This window comes from Scyliorhinus torazame, chromosome 24 (assembly GCF_047496885.1).
Source record: "Scyliorhinus torazame isolate Kashiwa2021f chromosome 24, sScyTor2.1, whole genome shotgun sequence".
NCBI lineage: Eukaryota > Metazoa > Chordata > Chondrichthyes > Carcharhiniformes > Scyliorhinidae > Scyliorhinus > Scyliorhinus torazame.
Window position 1 is genome coordinate 55,782,003 of NC_092730.1, and position 12,702 is coordinate 55,794,704.

At 46.3% G+C, this 12,702-nt stretch overlaps 1 non-coding gene across 1 annotated transcript; it reads right to left on the reverse strand.

Annotated features, from left to right (window-relative positions):
- Positions 1–12,333: 12,333 nt before the first annotated feature.
- trnak-cuu (transfer RNA lysine (anticodon CUU)) lies at positions 12,334–12,406 on the reverse strand. The gene has a single exon. It is a non-coding gene; the product is annotated as a tRNA-Lys (tRNA).
- Between the last annotated feature and the right edge of the window lie 296 nt (positions 12,407–12,702).

A 12,702-nucleotide genomic window follows, 5' to 3' on the forward strand; every position in this document is an offset into this window, starting at 1 on the left:
GGGTTGAGTTTCCCCCCCCCCCCCCCCGCCCCCCCCAAAAAATCCAATTAATTAAGTAAATTAATTAACTAGTTAAGGGAATTTGGTGCTCATCTTAAGGAGGTGCAGAGAAGCAGACCTGTGAGGGAGCCTCGGGAGCAATTACATCACAGCCAGCAGGTAAGTGATTGGCTTGTAGCTGGTAAGTGATTTCTCTCTCTTTGACTTTCTCTTAGCTGTGTAGTGTAGTTCAAATTTAACTTCAGGTTGAGGTCATGGCAGGAGAGCTCAGACCCGTGTCATGCTCCTCTTGTGAGATGTGGCAAGTCAGGGACCCTTCTGGTGTCCCTGACTCCTTCATCTGCAAGAAGTGTGTCCAACTGCAGCTCCTGTTAGACCGCTTGACGGCTCTGGAGCTGCGGATGGACTCACTTTGGAGCAACCGCGATGCTGAGGAAGTTGTGGATAGCACATTCAGTGAGTTGGTCACACCGCAGATTAAAATTACTGAGGCAAATAGGGAATGGGTGACCAACAGACAGAGGAAGAGTAGGAAGGCAGTGCAGGGATCCCCTGCGGTCATCTCCCTCCAAAACAGATTTACCGTTTTGGAAACTGTTGGGGGAGATGGCTCACCAGGGGAAGGTGGCAGCAACCAGGTTCATGGCACCGTGGCTGGCTCTGCTGCACAGAAGGGCGGTAAAAAGAGTGGCAGAGCTATAGTGATAGGGGATTCAATTGTAAGGGGAATAGACAGGCGTTTCTGTGGACGTAAACGAGAATCCAGGTTGGTGTGTTGCCTCCCTGGTGCAAGGGTCAAGGATGTCTCGGAGCGGCTGCAGGGCATTCTGGAGGGGGAGGGTGAACAGCCAGCTGTCGTGGTGTATATAGGCACCAACGATATAGGTACAAAACGGGATGAGGTCCTACAAGCTGAATTTAGGGAGTTAGGAGTTAAACTAAAAAGTAGGACCTCAAAGGTAGTAATCTCAGGATTGCTACCAGTGCCACGTGATAGTCAGAGTAGGAATGACAGGATAGCTAGGATGAATACGTGGCTTGAGAGATGGTGCAAGAGGGAGGGTTTCAAATTCCTGGAACATTGGGACCGGTTCTGGGGGAGGTGGGACCTGTACAAATCGGACGGTCTGCATCTGGGTGGGACTGGAACCAATGTTCTCGGGGGTGTGTTTGCTAGTGCAGTTGGGGAGGGTTTAAACTAATGTGGCAGGGGGATGGGAACCGATGTAGGAAGTCAGTGGGGACAGAAACAAAAGGCAGGAAGGGAGAGTGTGTAAAGCATGACCAGAGAAAGCAGGGCAGAGAGCAAGGAAGGTTTACATTAAACTGCATTTATTTCAATGCAATGGGCCTGATGGGCAAAGCAGATGAACTCAGGGCATGGACGGGCACATGGGACTGGGATATTATAGCTATGACTGAAACATGGCTAAGGGAGGGGCAGGACTGGCAGCTCAATGTTCCGGGGTACAGATGCTATAGCAAGGATAGAACAGGAGGTAAGAGAGGAGGGGGAGTGGCGTTTTTGATTAGGGAGAACATCACGGCAGTACTTAGAGGGGATATATCCGAGGGTTCGCCCACTGAGTCTATATGGGTGGAACTGAAAAATAAGAAGGGAGAGATCACCTTGGTAGGACTGTACTACAGGCCCCCAAATAGTCAGCGGGAAATTGAGGAGCAAATATGTAAGGAGATTACAGATATCTGCAAGAATAATAGGGTGGTAGTAGTAGGGGACTTTAACTTTCCCAACATTGACTGGGACAGCCATAGCATTAGGGGCTTGGATGGAGCGAAATTTGTTGAGTGTATTCAGGAGGAATTTCTCATTCAGTATGTGGATGGACCGACTAGAGAGGGGGCAAAACTTGACCTCGTCTTGGGAAATAAGGAAGGGCAAGTGACAGAAGTGCTAGTGAGGGATCACTTTGGGACAAGTGACCATAACTCCATTAGTTTTAAGATAGCTATGGCGAATGATAGGTCTGGCCCAAGAGTTAAAATGTTTAATTGGGGCAAGGCCAATTTTGATGGTATCAGACAGGAACTTGCAGAGGTAGATTGGGGGAGACTGTTGGCAGGCAAAGGGACGGCTGGTAAATGGGAGGCTTTTAAAAATGTGTTAACCAGGGTGCAGGGTAAGCACATTCCCTTTAGAGTGAAGTGCAACGCTGGTAGAAGTAGGGAACCCTGGATGACTCGAGATATTGAGTCTCTGGTCAAAAAGAAGAAGGAGGCATATGACGTACATAAGCAACTGGGATCAAGTGGATCCCTTGAAGAGTATAGAGATTGTCGAAATAGAGTTAAGAGGTAAATCAGGAGGGCAAAAAGGGGACATGAAATTGCTTTGGCAAATAATGCAAGGGAGAATCCAAAGAGATTCTACAGATACATAAAGGGGAAAAGAGTAACTAGGGACAGACTAGGGCCTCTTAAGGATCAACAAGGACATCTTAAGGATCAACAAGGACATCTATGTGCAGAGCCACAAGAGTTGGGTGAGATCTTGAATGAATATTTCTCATCGGTATTCACGGTGGAGAAAGGCATGGATGTTAGGAAACTAAGGGAAATAAATAGTGATGTCTTGAGAAGTGTGCATATTACAGAGGAGGAGGTGCTGGAAGTCTTAAAGCACATCAAGGTAGATAAATCCCCGGGACCTGATGAAATGTATCCCAGGATGTTGTGGGAGGCTAGGGAGGAAATTGCGGGTCCCCTAACAGAGATATTTGAATCATCGGCAGCCACAGGTGAGGTGCCTGAAGAATGGAGAGTGGCGAATGTTGTGCCCTTGTTTAAGAAGGGCAGCATTGAAAAGCCTGGGAACTACAGACCGGTGAGCCTAACGTCTGTAGTAGGTAAGTTGCTAGAAGGTATTCTGAGAGACAGGATCTACACGCATTTAGAGAGGCAAGGACTGATTCGGGGCAGTCAGCATGGCTTTGTGCGTGGAAAATCATGTCTCACAAATTTGATTGAGTTTTTTGAGGGGGTGACCAAGAAGGTAGATGAGGGCAGTGCAGTAGACGTTGTCTACATGGACTTTAGCAAAGCTTTTGACAAGGTACCGCATGGTAGGTTGTTGCAGAAGGTTAAAGCTCACGGGATCCAGGGTAAGGTTGCCAATTGGATTCAAAATTGGCTGGACGACAGAAGGCAGAGAGTGGTTGTAGAGGGTTGTTTTTCAAACTGGAGGCCTGTGACCAGTGGTGTGCCTCAGGGATCGGTGCTGGGTCCACTGTTATTTGTGATTTATATTAATGATTTGGATGAGAATTTAGGAGGCATGGTTAGCAAGTTTGCAGATGACACCAAGATTGGTGGCACAGTGGATAGTGAAGAAGGTTATCTAGGATTGCAACGGGATCTTGATCAATTAGGCCAGTGGGCCGACGAATGGCAGATGGAGTTTAATTTAGATAAATGTGAGGTGATGCATTTTGGCAGATCGAATCAGGCCAGGACCTACTCAGTTAATGGTATGGCGTTGGGGAGAGTTATAGAACAAAGAGATCTAGGAGTACAGGTTCATAGCTCCTTGAAGGTGGAGTCGCAGGTGGACAGGGTGGTGAAGAAGGCATTCGGCATGCTTGGTTTCATTGGTCAGATCATTGAATACAGGAGTTGGGACGTCTTGTTGAAGTTGTACAAGACATTGGTACGGCCACACTTGGAATACTGTGTGCAGTTCTGGTCACCCTATTATAGAAAGGATATTATTAAACTGGAAAGAGTGCAGAAAAGATTTACTAGGATGTTGCCGGGACTTGATGGCTTGAGTTATAAGGAGAGGCTGGATAGACTGGGACTTTTTTCCCTGGAGCGTAGGAGGCTTAGGGGTGATCTTATAGAGGTCTATAAAATAATGAGGGGCATAGATAAGGTAGATAGTCAACATCTTTTCCCAAAGGTAGGGGTGTCTAAAACTAGAGGGCATAGGTTTAAGGTGAGAGGGGAGAGATTAAGAAGGGCCCAGAGGGGCAATTTCTTCACTCAAGAGGGTAGTGAATGTCTGGAATGGGCTGCCAGAGGTAGTAGTAGAGGCGGGTACAATTGTGTCTTTTAAAAAACATTTAGATAGTTACATGGGTAAGATGGGTATAGAGGGTTATGGGCCAAGTGCGGGCAACTGGGACTAGCTTAATGGTAAAAACTGGGCGGCATGGACTGGTTGGGCCGAAGGGCCTGTTTCCATGCTGTAAACTTCTATGATTCTGTGTTAGCTCTGCCCCTCCGAATGAGCACCGCAGCTACTCTCTACAGGAAGAGGTTTAATAGCTAGTTTAATGCAGCACCAGCCCGGCTAGCTCAGTCGGTAGAGCATGAGACTCTTAATCCCAGGGTCTATATTATGATCTGAAAATATTGATGCTGAACGAACTGTTTTGACAACAGGAACACAAGGTTCTGTCGCTGGACTGGGAATAGAGAGGTCTGAACTAACCCTTGGTGGCAAGACTTAATAAATCTGGAATTTAAATTTCGTCTCAGTAATGGCGCAGAAAGGTTCTGCTTCAGAGGGGCCATATTTCCACAACAGGAAACACATTTGCACAATAGGGAATGATTTGACACAATTTGCTGCATCTTTATCTTATGCAGCAACCATTTGTGTGGCACCTTGTCAAAGGCTTTCTGGAAACCCAGATAGACCACATCCATTGGCTCCCCGTTATCTACCGCACTGGTAATGTCGTCAAAAAATTCCACTAAATTAGTTAGGCACGACCTGCCCTTTATGAACACATGCTGTGTCTGCCCAATGGGACAATTTCCATCCAGATGCCTCGCTATTTCTTCCTTCACGATAGATTCCAGCATCTCCCTACTACCAAAATTAAGCTCACAGGCCTATAATTACCCGCTTTCTGCCTACCTCCTTTTTTAATCAGTGGTGTCACGTTTGCTAATTTCCAATCCGCCGGGACCACCCCAGAGTCTAGTGAATTTTGGTAAATTATCACTAGTGCATTTGCAATTTCCCTAGCCATCACTTTTAGCACTCTGGGATGCATTCCATCAGGGCCAGGAGACTTGTCTACCTTTAGCCCCATTAGCTTGCCCATCACTACCTCCTTATTGATAACAATCCTCTCAAGGTCCTCACCTGTCATAGCCTCATTTCCATCAGTCACTGGCATGTTATTTGTATCTTCCACTGTGAAGACCGACCCAAAAAACCTGTTCAGTACCTCAGCCATTTCCTGATCTCCCATTATTAAATCTCCCTTCTCATCCTCTAAAGGACCAATATTTACCTCAGCCACTCTATTAAAAAAAATATATGTTTGGAGAAAATTTTACTTTCTGTTTATATATTCTGAGCAAGTTTACTCTCATAATCTATCTTACTCTTCTTTATAGCTTTTTTAGTAGCTTTCTGTTGCCCCCGAAAGATTTCCCAGTCCTCTAGTCTCCCACTAATCTTTGCTACTTTGTATGCTTTTTCCTTCAATTTGATACTCTCCCTTATTTCTTTAGATATCCACGGTCGATTTTCCCTCTTTCTACCGTCCTTCCTTTTTGTTGGTATATACCTTTGCTGAGCACTGTGAAAAATAGCTCAGAAGGTTCTCCACTGTTCCTCAACTGTTTCACCATAAAGTCTTGGCTCCCAGTCTACCTTAGCTAGTTATTTTCTCATCCCACTGTAAACTCCTTTCTCTCAGCACAAAACACTAGTGTTTGATTTTACTTTCTCAGTCTCCATCTGTATTTTACATTCCACCATATTGTGATTGCTCCTTCCGAGAGGATCGCTAACTATGAGATCCTGAATCAATCCTGTCTCATTACACAGGACCAGATCTACGACCGCTTGTTCCCTCGTAGGTTCCATTACATACTGTTCTAGGAAACTGTCGTGGATACATTCTTTCAACTCCTCCTCAAGGCTGCCTTGACCGACCTGGTTAAACCAATCGACATGTAGATTAAAATCCCCCATGTTAACTGCTGTACAATTTCTACATGCACCAGTTATTTCTTTGTTTATTGCCTGCCCCACCATAATGTTACTATTTGGTGGCCTATAGATTACTCCTATCAGTGACTTTTTTGCCTTACTATCCTGATTTTCACCCAAATGGATTCAACCTTGTCCTCCATAGCACCGATGTCATCCCTTATTATTGCCCGGATGTCATCCTTAAATAACAGAGCTATACCACCTCACTTACCATCCACTCTGCCCTTCCGAATAGTTTGATACACTCGGATATTTAACTCCCAGTCGTGACCATCCTTTAACCATGTTTCAGTAATGGCCACTAAATCATAGTCATTCACGATGATTTGCACCATCAACTCATTTACCTTATTCCGAATACTACGAGCATTCAGGTAAAGTACACTTATGTTGGCTTTTTTACCTCTGTTCTGAATCTTAACACCTCGATCAGTAGCCTCTCCTAAGTTATATTTCCTCTTAACTTTTCTCCTAATTTTCCTTGTGGTTGAACCCATAATGTTGTGTAACAACCTGCTGCGTCGCTTACCATTAATGTTTTTACTTCCCGTTTTATTCCTTTTAGTATTCCTGGTCCTATTCATGGAGCTCCCCTCAGTCACTGTACCTTGTACTGTCGCTCTTTTTGATTTTTGACTATGGCTTCTCTGCCTTACACTTTCCCCCTTACTGCCTTTTGTTTCTGTCCCTGTTTTACTACCTTCCAAATTCCTGCGTCGGTTCCCATCCCCCTGCCACATTAGTTTAAACTCTCCCCAACAGCTCTCGCGAACACTCTCCCTAGGACATCAATTCCAGCCCTGCCCAGGTGCAGACCGTCTGGTTTGTACTGGACCCACCACCCCCAGAACCGGTTCCAGTGCCCCAGGAATTTGAATCCCTCCATCTTGCACCATCTCTCGAGCCACGCATTCATCCTATCTATCCTCACATTCCTACTCTGACTAGCTCGTGGCACTGGTAACAATCCTGAGATTACTACCTTTTGAGGTCGTACTTTTTAGTTTAACTCCTAAATCCCTGAATTCAGCTTGTAGGACCTCATCCCGTTTTTTTAACCCATATCATTGTTGCCTATGTGAACCACGACAGCTGGCTTTTCACCCCGCCCCCCCCCCCCCGCCCCCCCCCCCCCCCCCCCCAGAATGTCCTGCAGCCACTCCGAGACATCCTTGACCCTTGCACCAGAGAGGCAACATACCATTCTGGAGCCTCGATTGTGTCCGCAGAACCGCGTGTCTATTCCACTTACGGTTGAGTCTCCTGTCACTATAGCCCTGCCATTCTTCTTCCTGCCCGGCTGCGCAGCTGAGTCAGCCACGGTGCCATGAACCTGGCTGCTGCTGCCTTCCCTGGTGAGCCATCTCCCTCAACAGTATCCAAAGCGGTATATCTGTTTTGCAGGGAGATGACCGCAGGAGACACCTGCACTGCTTTCCTACTCTTGCTCTGTCTTTTGGTCTCCCATTTTCTATCTCCTTCAGTACCTTTCACCTGCGGTGTGACCAACTCGCTAAACGTTGTTTTAACAAGGATTTTAGAGACAAATAGCAGAACATTGCACAATGTCAGGGTATAAGACGTAGGAGCAAAAGTAAGCCATTCAGCCCATCGAATATGCTCCGTATTGCAATGAGATCATGCTTGATCTGATATATGACGTGTTATAATCTCATACGGTGGCACGTTGTCACAGTGGTTACCTCACAGCGCCAGCGATCCGGGTTTAATTCCAGCCTTTGGTCACTGACTGTGTGGAGTTTGCACTTTCTCTCCATGTCTGTGTGGGTTTCCTCCGGGTGCTGAGATTTCCTCGCACAGTCCAAATGTGTGCGGGTTAGGTGGAGTGTCCATGCTAAATTGTTCCTTGGTGTTCAGAAAGTTGGGTGGTGTTGCAGGGATGTGGTGGGGACACAGAGGCTCTTTCCGAATATCGTTGCAGAGTCGATTGGCAGAATGGCCTCCTTTTACATTTTAATGATTTCATGATAACCCGGCTTTTTATCTCTAGATTTCATGATGAACCTTTAAAACCAACGTTCCAGCCAAGCCTCAGGTAGCAGTAACTCCTCAATGGTCGTTAATTTCCACGCTGTCAATCATTTGGTCAGTCTGAGGAAGTCACATCCTGGAAATGTCACACATTGATCCAGTTCTAAAGTAAATTAAGTCGCTCTAGTCCCTGATGACCATAGGCTGCTTTCCCCTTTGAGGGTGAGATCTGGCTGGTGCTGATTTAACCTGAGGATCATAAGACCATAAGACATAGGAATGGAAGTGAGGCCATTCGGCCCATCGAGTCCACTCCACCATTCAATCATGGCTGATTCCAAATCCATTTACCCGCTCTCTCTCCATAGCCCTTAATTCCTCGAGAAATCAAGAATTTATCAACTTCTGTCTTAAAGACACTCAACATCCCGGCCTCCACCGCCCTCTGTGGCAATGAATTCCACAGCCCCACCACTCTCTGACTGAAGAAATGTCTCCTCATCTCTGTTCTAAAGTGACTCCCTTTTATTCTAAGGCTGTGCCCCCGGGTCCTAGTCTCCTCTGCGAATGGAAACAAATTCCCGACGTCCACCCTATCTAAGCCATTCATTATCTCCATACCTCAGGCGAGGGGCAAGGTTGTGAAGGCTGGGTTTTCATGATTCAGTTCTATTATAACCGTGTGATCAGAATCTAATGAACCTGTTGTTGTCTCTGTTAATATTGTCTCATGGTAAGGCAAACATCACCGATTGAATAGACGAGTGATCGTTCTTCAGTCTTGTCATGGACGGACCCGCTGAATATTGAGGCACTTTCTGAAAAGTTTACCTTTCTACCAGGAATAGTCTCATCCCAACACAAGAATTTATCTTTAATCTGCTCCAAGTATACTTTCACGACTCGCTGAAAGAATATAATCCCTATTTCCTGGGGAATTAAGCCAGGCAGGAGTAGAAACCTGTAACTCCGTGATCAGACTATGTCCATCGTGAAGTGTGTGTTCCGATGATCGACGGATTCCTCTGCGATGCCGGGAGGTTTTGTTTTTGCTGTCAAATGATGGTTGATTCCAGTCTTTCAGCGAGGGCCTTTCACACTGTGTGGAAATATCTTGGACATGATATTGAAGTGTTTCCTATCAGTCCATTCACAAAAGTCCCTGAATATGCTGGGAATTCGTTTTATTGACAAAATCTGCATTTCCATCATTGAACACCGGGCTGAAATGAAATGAAAATCGGTGATTGTCACAAGGAGGCTTCAAATGAAGTTACTGTGGAAAGCCCCTAGTCGCCACAGTCCGACGCCTGTTCGGGAGGCTGGTACGGGAATTGGACCGTGGTGCTGGCCTGCCTTGGTCTGCTTTCCAAGCCAGTGATTTAGCCCTGTGCTAAATCAACCTCGGAAGACAAAGAGGCGGATATTTTCCATCAATTCATGGATGCAACACGAATTAAGACTTTTTGACGCATGGGTTTGTGTGTTGAGGTGGCCGAGTGGTTAAGGCGTTGGACTGCTAATCCACTGTGCTCTCTGTGCGTTCGGATCCCATCGTCGTCGATTTTTCATCCGCTGGTTGCTCGGAAGTGGGACTCATTTTTCCAAGATGGGTCTGCAATAACTGATGTGACAATCCAGTCCAAGTTGTCGGGCCAGATTGCAGCGACTTGTGTTGGAAAAGCGAGCATTCAAAATTCAGTCTTGTTCTGATTGAGATGAATTGATCGGGTAGTGAGAGAGGAACCACTTTGATTTGATTTATTGTCCCATGAAAAGTATTTTTCTGCTACCAAGGGAACATACACATTACATAGATAGTAGACAGAAAAAGAATAATCGACAGAGTACATTGACAAATGGTACATGGACAAACAGTGATTGGTTACAGTGCGGAACAAGGGCCCAAACAAAGCAAACCCATGAGCAAGAGCAGCATAGGGCGGCGTGAATCGTGTTCTTACAGGGAACAGATCAGTCCGAGGGAGAGTTGTTGAGGAGTCTAGTAGCTGTGGGGAAGAAGCTGTTCCTATGTCTGGATGTGCGGGTCTTCAGACTTCTGTACCTTCTGCCTGATGGAATAATCAGTAAAAAGGCAAAACCTGGGTGGGAGGGTCACTGATAATGTTGTCTGCTGTCCTGCGGCAGCGGGAGTTGGAGACAGAATCACTGTGCGGGTGGCAAGCTTGTGTGATACGTTGGGCTGATGTCACCACACTGCAGTTTCTTGCGACCTTGGGCCGAGCAGTTGCGATCCCAAGCTGTGATGCAGCCCGATAGGATGCTCTCTGTGGTACATCTGTAGACGTTTGTGAGAGTCGATGCAGACATGACGAATTTCCTCTCCTTCCGTAGGAGGTAGAGACGATGTTGGGTTTCTAGACTGTTGCATCAACATGAGTGGACCAGGACAGACTGTTGGTGAGGGTGACACCCAGAAATGTAATGCTATCCACCATCTCCACTTCGCAGCCATTGATGCAGACGGGTGTGTGTGTAGTGCAACGCTTCCTGGCGTCGATGATCAGTTCCTTTATCTTTCCGACATTTAGAGACAGGCTGTTTTAGGTACACGATGCAACCAAGTGATTTATCTACCTTCTGTGTCTGATTCGTCATTGTTTGCAATACGACCTACCACCGTGGTATCATCCACAAACTTATAGATTGAGTTGGAGCTAAATCCTGCCACACAGGATATGCCTCCATATTCAGCGGGTCCGGCCATGACAAGACTGAAGAACGATCACTCGTCTATCCAGTCAGTGAGGTTTGCCTCACTGTGAGACAAGATTAGCAGAGAGAAAACCAGATGAATTAGATTCAGATCACCCGGTTATACTAGAACTGAATCATGAAAACCCCGCCTTCTCACAATTCCCGTTCCAGCCTCCCGGCGCCGGAATGTGGTGACTCGGGGCTTTTCACAGTAACTTCATTGAAGCCAACTTGTGACAATAACATTATTATTATTATTATTTTTATTGCTCCTCGCCTGAGGTATGACTGACCAAATGATTGACAGCCGGGAAATTAACGACCATTGAGGAGTTACTGGTACCTGAGGCTTGGTTGGAATGTTGGTTTTAAAGGTTCATCATGAAATCTAGAGATAAAAACCCGGGAAAGTGGACATGAGGATTATCATGAAATCATTAAAATGTAAAAGGAGGCAATTCTGCCCATCGACTCTGCAACGATATTCTGAAAGAGTTTCTGTGTCCCCACCACATCCCTGTAACACCACCCAACTTTCTGAACACCAAGGAGCAATTTAGCATGGACAGTCCACCTAACCCGCACATATTTGGACTGTGCGAGGAAATCGCAGCACCCGGAAGAAACCCACACAGACACGGAGAGAAAGTGCAAACTCCACACAGTCAGTGACCAAAGGCTGGAATTGAACCCGGATCGCGGGCTCTGTGAGGTAGCCACTGTGACAACGTGCCACCGTATGAGGTCATAACACGTCAAATATCAGATCAAGCATGATCTCATTGCAATACGGTGCATATTCGATGGGCTGAATGGCCTACTTCTGCTCCTACGTCTTATACCCTGATATTGTGTAAATGTGTTCCTGTTCTTGGGTAAAACTCTTGTTAAAACAACACAGACACCGCGTGTCGACTGCATCTGATTATCTGGCGCAGAGAAGGTGATTGTGGAATACATGTCGTACCCATCAAACTCTGCTACTCACCTGACTGAGATTTGTTCTGTATCTGTAAATCACAGGTAGTGTTCGCGAGTGGAGGGAACACTCTGCACCTCAGTCTCAACAGTTTGTGAGAGCAGGATTCCTTCATTATGAGTCAATGTCTGGTGCTGTATGTGAGGGTGGGATTCAGTCTCTATTAGACATTGGTACTGAATGTCAGTGCGGAAATCTGTGTGTATCTATCAATCACAATTACTGTTTGGGAAAAGTGAGATTAATACGTAACATCAGCACAGCCGTGACAGACAGCCGTGACAGACAGAGAAAGACACACAGAAAAGCAGGAAGAGACTATCAGGGCACACACAATGTGCCGAGGTGGAGAGGGCCCTGTTTGTAAATGTATATCCTGCTGTGTAACTGAGCTCTCTGATTATGCAACTGCTGGAACCGTGAGTCTGCCGGTGACAGATCTTCAGTGTGGTTCAGTCAAATCAATCCCTGTTGTGGAAATGTGATCCGTCTGAAGCAGAACCTTTCTGCGCCATTCATGAGACGAAATTTCAATTCCAGATTTATTAAATCTTATCACCAAGGATTAGTTCAGACCTCTGGATTCCCAGTCCAGCGACATCACCTTGTGTTCCTGTTAGGAAGACAGTTAATTCAGCATCAATATTTTCAGATAATAATATAGACGCGCCCAACGTGAGGCTCGAACACACGACCCTGGGATTAAGAGTCCCATGCTCTACCGACTGAGCTAGCCGGGCTGCTGGTGCAGTATCTATTAAACCTCTTCTTGAGGAGAGTAGCTGCGGTGCTCATTCGGAGGGTCAGTGCTGACACGTTGGGCCGAATGGCCTTCTGTGCTGGACATTCTACGATTCGATGATACAAGGAGGTTGATGCGGTGGAGTCCTTCTGCCATACTGCCCACTCCTGACACCATGTAGAAATGCTGCTCTCTCAATGACTGGCGACCAAGGAGTTGTAATAAAAAATAACTGATTTAATAATTGAGCAGCTGTTCCTGGCTTGTGCTCTGACCGCGATCCGGGGAACTGCC